Genomic DNA, 7,280 nt, shown 5'->3' on the forward strand with positions numbered 1-7,280 from the left:
TACAAGATTTTTTTTCCTTTCTTTTTTGTGGGGCGGGGGGCGCCAGAGGAGTAGTCCGCACAGGGTGCCTGAACACCTAAAGCTGGCCCTGGTCCTGATAGGCACTCTGACTCACAGGAGATTTGTTCTGCTAGGGGGTAGGAAAACTTCAAAAATACATAGGGGGATTTTAATGAATCCTTCCATGCATTTGCAGGGCACAAAAATGATAAATTAAAGGGTCAGGGATGTCTTTAATGTGGTGTAAAAGGCTCAGTCATTCCATATCTGTGAATGGGCATGTGTGAATGAATGATTATGTGTAAATTAATATGTATGAATGAGTGAATGAATGAATGAGTATGTGGGAATGATTATGTATTTATATGTGTATGTATAAGTGTGTGATAGCATGGATCTGGATGTGTAAGGGGGGGTAATGGCACAGGCAGGCTGTTTGGGGGCAAACATTGCACAGACAGGCTGTTTGGGGGAAAAGATGACACAGGTAGGCTACTTGAGGGCATAGGCTGGCTTTCCGTGTTATTTAGTTGCTCTATACCTGCAATGCTATGTTAACATGTGTTAGTTATTTACTCTATACCTGCAAATACAGAGTTTGTATGTCATATTTAGTTGATCTATACCTGCAATGCTGTGTTTTTATGTGTTGTTTATTTGATCTGTATCTGAACGACATGAGGGAGGAAAAGAGGTGTAGAGGTGTGGCATAGTACAGTAGGAGACAAAAGGGACTCTGGGGGTGATGACTGGGGAGGGGGAACATGAAAACCTAAAGCTGGCCTTGATCATGGCTCACACGTCCATTTCAGATCACTCGCCAGACACGCACTATTTGCTATTCAAGGGGCGTAGAGTGGCGTAGTATGGTGCACTTCCCCTGTCCTGAGTATGTGGCGTATCTTGCGTTGACTCATACTACGGTCAGAAGGAAGGAAGGCCGCACTGACTCTGAAAGTCTCCTCTGACAGTCAGCGTGGCAAGTACTTTTGTTTTTTTCTGGTGTTGGGGTGGACGGTGTGATTGCATGCTAGGGAGTGTGGGGGAACAAGCAAATGCTTGCCCAGGGTACAATCAATATTAAAGACAGACCTGTAAAGGGTCTCTTAATATCACGTGCGCTAAGTGCACATGATGGTTGAAATTTTCCCTTTAAAAAGAGCCCTGGGAAAATTGTACAGAGGGCCTGTTGTGATTGGACTGTTGTATTGTTGCAGTGTAGCCAGGCTTGCCCCTGAGCTGAAGGTTCCCAGTCCATCTCCGACCTGACCCTCCAGAATTTACCTTCCTCGCCCATCTGCTATGTTTGAGATGCTTGACTCTTCTTACTGCAGGTAAGCTGATGGTTTTTGTTCTCGCTTTAGTTCAAGTGTATAGTGCTAGGACTTGCCTATAGTGAGTTACCGTGGTGTGGAGGTAAGCACATCATCTCAAAGCCATCCGGTGTGGCAAAACTTCCTATCTTCACAAGCAATTATTGACCCTGTTACCACTCTTTTTTATCAGAGTGGTGTAGCTGGTCACTTTCTTTGCCCTGTCATGCCTACCACTCTGTGTAGATTAGCCAACAGTGGCTGTCCCACATAGCCCTGGCCCAGTTATGGATCCTGCAGCTATGGCTTTCCATCTGTGCTTTCACCTTACTCGATACCTACCATTGTCACTTGTACCTATCATGTGAACAACACAAAAACATAAGGATTTTCTGTCTGTGGGCATATAGTTGTCCTGGGCTAGGTTGTGAACCCACACATGTAACTAGAATTAGTCCTCTAACCAATGTGACAGTGTGATATAGAAGCAGATTGTAAGTCTTCCGATAAAGTTTTGTTATTACCTATAGTTATCAAAATCCAACAAAGGTTTTCACTTCATGGGTGCTAGATAAGAGTAATTAACACACTACTGTTACCAGAGAATCAAACAATATTGTGCCACTGTCTCCCTAATAATACTGGTAGAAGAATACCTCATACACGTTTACCAATAAAGCAAAGCTTCTCTGTTTATACAAAGAAATGTGTGGTTGTCCATGGTTATAGAAGATGCACTCTGCCAAAGGAATTTTAGAACATTGCAGAAGACAATATGTAGTAAACACTATCCTTTGTCAATCACACCTTAGCAGCTACTACCTGTGCATGAATATTTTGAGTGTTACAAATTCACAATTTACAATCAACTGTTATACTTATAAATAGGTTTTGCTGTAGTTCATTTCCCCAGTTTAGAGTCATATGATGAATTGTTCTATGCACAATTTCCTTGTTTCGCAACACAACACAACATAACATAAAGTCTATTTAGTATGACTTTTGCTGATTTGGTGAAAGAGGTTTTTTTTTTTAGACCATCAAACTATGGCCAAAAGGGAAGATGACAGAAAGCCAATCAAAAGAAGGGCAGATGTTTGAAATGCTTTTTTGCTACTCAAGATTGTGATCCAACAAAAGCAATTATGTTTCTGCGTTCTCAATTTAAAAGCATTAGCAAAGAGCTTTGAGGTTTCCAGTGCTTGGTGTCCTATCTGCATTCAGTTAACTGAACAGAAGGCATCATAAAAGTAAACATAGCCAAAAGCAAACAGTTTCCAAAGCAAGCACATCATTTGGGAAAACCGAAGAGTTAAAGGGAATCATAACCATGCAGGTGAAATATAAACAGCTGAGGAATCTGTAAGAAGATGAAATGCAATGTTATTTCAATTCGATAAAAGTATAATAAACATAAAATCCCAAACCATACGAACATTAAGGTGAAAATAGGGATATCAAAGCATATAGACATGCTAGGTAATTGGAAATATGATTATAAAGAATTGTTTTAATGGTAATCAAAGACCTTGCACATAATGTTTCATCTTTTTTTGTTGTTTGTTTTTAGGTTTTCAGTAAAACCAATGTTTAGAATAACAACACATGATATTTATGAAATTAAGGCAGTGATATTTCTCCTATATTCTGGTGAATGTAACATTTTATTTGAATGATAAATACATAAACATAATTTATATTTGTTTAATACATATTTATATTGGTCCGTTCTACCATCCTAGCTTGACCATAATCTGGCATGGTATGTGGTAATATGGCCTTGAGGACTGGGCTGGAAACCCTGTGCTCTATAAAACACACTTACAGAAAGGATCCAGTCGTCACACAAATACAACTACAAATACAACTAAATATTTTTCTCCATCATAGCTTTTATTAACAAACAATTGTTCAAATAGTTTACATGAATTAACATTTACTGGTAAAACTTTTTTCCTATAGGGTTGTCTTACATTCAGGCTTTTTCTTTTTTTCTTAATTAATATTCAGATTTTGGGGGGTCGTCTTATAATCAGGATCGTCCTATAATTGAGCAAATACGGTACTCGTTAAGTCGTTAACTAATAATTGTTTGTGTTTTGTATGTTTGTACCTTTTGATTAAGTGATATTTTTATAAAATAGTCAATAGACTTTGAATGGAGGAAAACCTTTACTAAGTAATGGTTTACCACTGGATTCCCCTTACAGGTTAAGACTGGCCTAAGGGAACATCTATATACATCCAAGCATGTTTATCATAGTGTTTATAAGTATGTTGTGTTAAGGAATGCAGGTTTTTGTTACATATGTTACAAAAATATTTTAGCTAGTCTATAAGTCTAGTTTATTTTCTGCATTTATTCTATTTAGGTAGCTCAAAAGTGGGTTTCTAATGGGTCTTTCCCATGCACTGTTAAACCTAAACTGTATCTTAATAGCTAACTCTAAATTGTTTTCTTGTTGAGTTTTCGATTCAAACATTTATCGAGACTCAGTCGGGACTAAACTCTCACAGAAGCACAGTGGATCAGGACACCATCATGCTGATGCCAGGTATGACTGGGCTGGGTGCCACTAAAGGAGACCTGTCTAGGGCCTCATTATCATTAAAGATGCATCTGCTGCTTCCACCAATAGGCACTGGGGTATACAGATATTTAAATATGATTTCCACAATACTCAATTTGTGTATGAATCAATCTATACAATTCATACAGTAACAGCATTATTCCAGAGATATCAGGCACACTGATCTAATTTCATATCCATATTCTGCTTTCAGGTCTTAACTAATATTCTCTGAATGTATGTTCCTTTATCATGCTATTAGTTCAGTGCAGAAATAGAGGTTTTTATGCTATTTTGTGGCATATATTTGTTCTACCTGCAGCTGCTAATATACCTAGTGACGGTATTATGAGTTTGTATGTTCATGCAGGAACATAATACTGTGACCGGTTAATCTGAGTTTTCCTCTAAATAAAAATCTGTTTTTAAATATCATCTCACTATGTCTGTACATACATATTTATTGTTCACTGATGTAAAGTAAACCAGTGAAAGTCACAAGCCTGATAATTTGGTCTAAAGACTTAAATATTACCTTCTGCTTAAAACAATGGACATGACAAATGTATAAGAAAAGGATAATGTACAGCAAGACATTACTTAGTAAGAGGGAGAAAGCAGCCATGAATTGTTAAAACACCACCATAATTTTATATCAAAAGTACCAAGGTGCCCCAAAGATTGTGTCACTAGCAATAATAGGAACACAAAAATATGCTTATGGGAATAATGTGATCCTTGCAATCTGGAGGAAATTAGTACCTCCTCTACTTCTCCACCAACAAGCATTCCATTAAATGCCAAGAATACTAGATCGAGTTATGGTTGCTTGAATGCTTTAAATTATAGGTTTGATAATTCACAGTGAATTATAGGTTTTGAATTCAAAGTTCAAGATAAACTAGAATCAATAGAAATAATACATTAAATGACACTTTAAAATATAAAATTGTCAAAAATTGTGTCAATTATCCATCGGTCAACGTTAATAATTTCATGTTAATAAATACACATGTGGATGTCATTTCACAGTAAAGCTGTCATCTTAACAACGTCATTAATCAATAAAGCATAACGACTATGTTGTGTTTAAGTCTTTTTAGAATGGTTCAGTAGAATTCAAAAATTTGATAACAAAAGAAGGATGGAGGTTAGATCTTATAACCTGTTATTGAAATATAACAGTCTGTTTATGCTGTGTTGACTCATAATAATTGATGGAGCTTCCTATTGAATGGCTGTCTTAAATAAAATTTACAATACAAACTTCATGTACCTAGGAACCTTTCAGATATTCTAATAGGCCATCACAAAGATTGTTATGTGGTGATTTACATAGTTATTAGTTGTGGTTGCAATGAAATGTACACTATGGAGCACTCTGCCTAGCTGGCAATGCCTCCATCTTTCTTTGCTGAGCGTGTCCTTAAAATGATGTGTGCCAGGATATGATGTCTCAGCATAGCCATGAAGGTAAGAGTTGGGAGGAGGCTGGGTTCCTGACCTAGGCCTGATGGAGAACAGCGCACCAGTCGCCCCTCACCAATTACCTCTGCATATGCTGTTCTTTGCGCTACGCAACTCCAGTCCTTGAGGGCTACATGCAGGTAAATTTTTTCCTGCTTGAATGCAAGCAGTTTAATGTATTTGGACATTAAGGACCTGTAAAAAAAAACAAGTGTTACCTGTGAAACAGATTTGCCCCTAAATCTATATTTTTTTTCCTAGATCTAATGGAGGTATATGAAGATCAAACATAGCTCAATTCAGTAACCAAATGAATAATTTAATAATTTTCACTTGTGTGCAATAAATTGTAGTCACTAGACAAACACCTATAGCAACAGCGGTAGGTAGCTAGGTAGAAAGATTTTATTTTCTTATCAGTTGCAAACAGGATCAGCATATTTACTTGTTTTTGATTAAATTGTGAAATGTGTTTCGAGATCCTGGCCTAAATTAAATGTCATAGCATTTATCTCTCATAAAATGGGACAGCAAGGACACTAATTTGCTAGGTGTTCAATCACTGCCCTGCGCCTCTTGAGAGGCACCTTGGGAGTGAGCCTGTCCACAGTTCACAAGCTTTCCGACAACACAGAAATGAAATCATAATAGTCAATTAATCATTAAAGGCTGTTACAAGCACGTATCGAGCCGGCTCGGTGCGAAATGTTAATCAGCCTGAGATCAATATATAAATTCCAGCAAATTGGAGCAATCGATAGCTTTAAAGCCTAATGAATCAATGGGAGGGCACCTGTTTTATCTTGTGGGTCTCTCTGATGTGGCTTCGACACCGATACTACCTACTCTAGGCATTTTGCCAACGGAGGTCACCTATCCCAGCAGGCCTCTCATTTCAGCAACAGTTACCACGGTGACAGCATGTCACTGTTGCCCTAGTGTCCTTCTAGGGAAGGTGGAAACCAATGCATCACTGCCTTTGATGGATTTGTCAATAATGGTTAGCAGGGGATGGGAACTGCTCACAAAATGCTTGCTGGCCGCTTGTCCCTGAGCACACTGGGGTGATTTAATTGTTTTGAAGAATGTGTGTGGCTGCATATATAAAAGCGCTAAGCAGTGGAGAGACAGAAAGCATGAGTAGGCAATAACAAAGAGGCTGTTTTGCACCCCAGTGAAAACACTAAATTTTTGTTTTGTTTTTAATGCTTTTTTTCTTATTGTGTGTATTTTTTATTTTTTTTTGTATTTTATTAACCTAACCCCACGGTTGTTAAAAAACAAAAAACAAATAGCAGCAGCGATTTAAAGAATCATTTATCTGCCAGCAATAATCCATTACCTATAAATAGTTTGTAGTTTCTCATTAATTCTACTGGCTAATTTTAGCCAATTTACATGTCAGGAACAAGCTGGCCTGAAAAAAAAATCACATACTTTACTTCTGGTTTTAAAATCCATCGCTGGCTTAAAATAGATTGCGGAATACAGGGTTTGGCTAATGACAGACTATATGCTGGATGAGTATAAATTTGAGCATGTAGGACTACATACAAATGAAAGGGGTACACATAACATTATATTTCCATAGTGTACAAATTATATAAGTCAAGTAAATATTATTTACCAACAGCAATACCACTAACATTTAAAAACACATGCAGTGGGGAAGATCACATTTAATACTTAAAGACAAATAATAAAATTAAGTGGTCAGCTTATATAGAGGTATTGATAGAGGTACCACTTTATGTGTTAGTGGTAGTAATGACAGGATAAAACATCCCCAGTTGGTTATATATATATATATATATATATATCACCTGATTTATTAAGCTCTTTATTAAGCTCTTAGTCTGTGTCACCTTTCATAGATCTATTTTATTTCTTTTCTGGACCCATGTTTGTGATCTTGTTAGATATATGATGT

This window comes from Spea bombifrons, chromosome 2, assembly GCF_027358695.1.
Source record: "Spea bombifrons isolate aSpeBom1 chromosome 2, aSpeBom1.2.pri, whole genome shotgun sequence".
NCBI classification, from domain to species: domain Eukaryota; kingdom Metazoa; phylum Chordata; class Amphibia; order Anura; family Pelobatidae; genus Spea; species Spea bombifrons.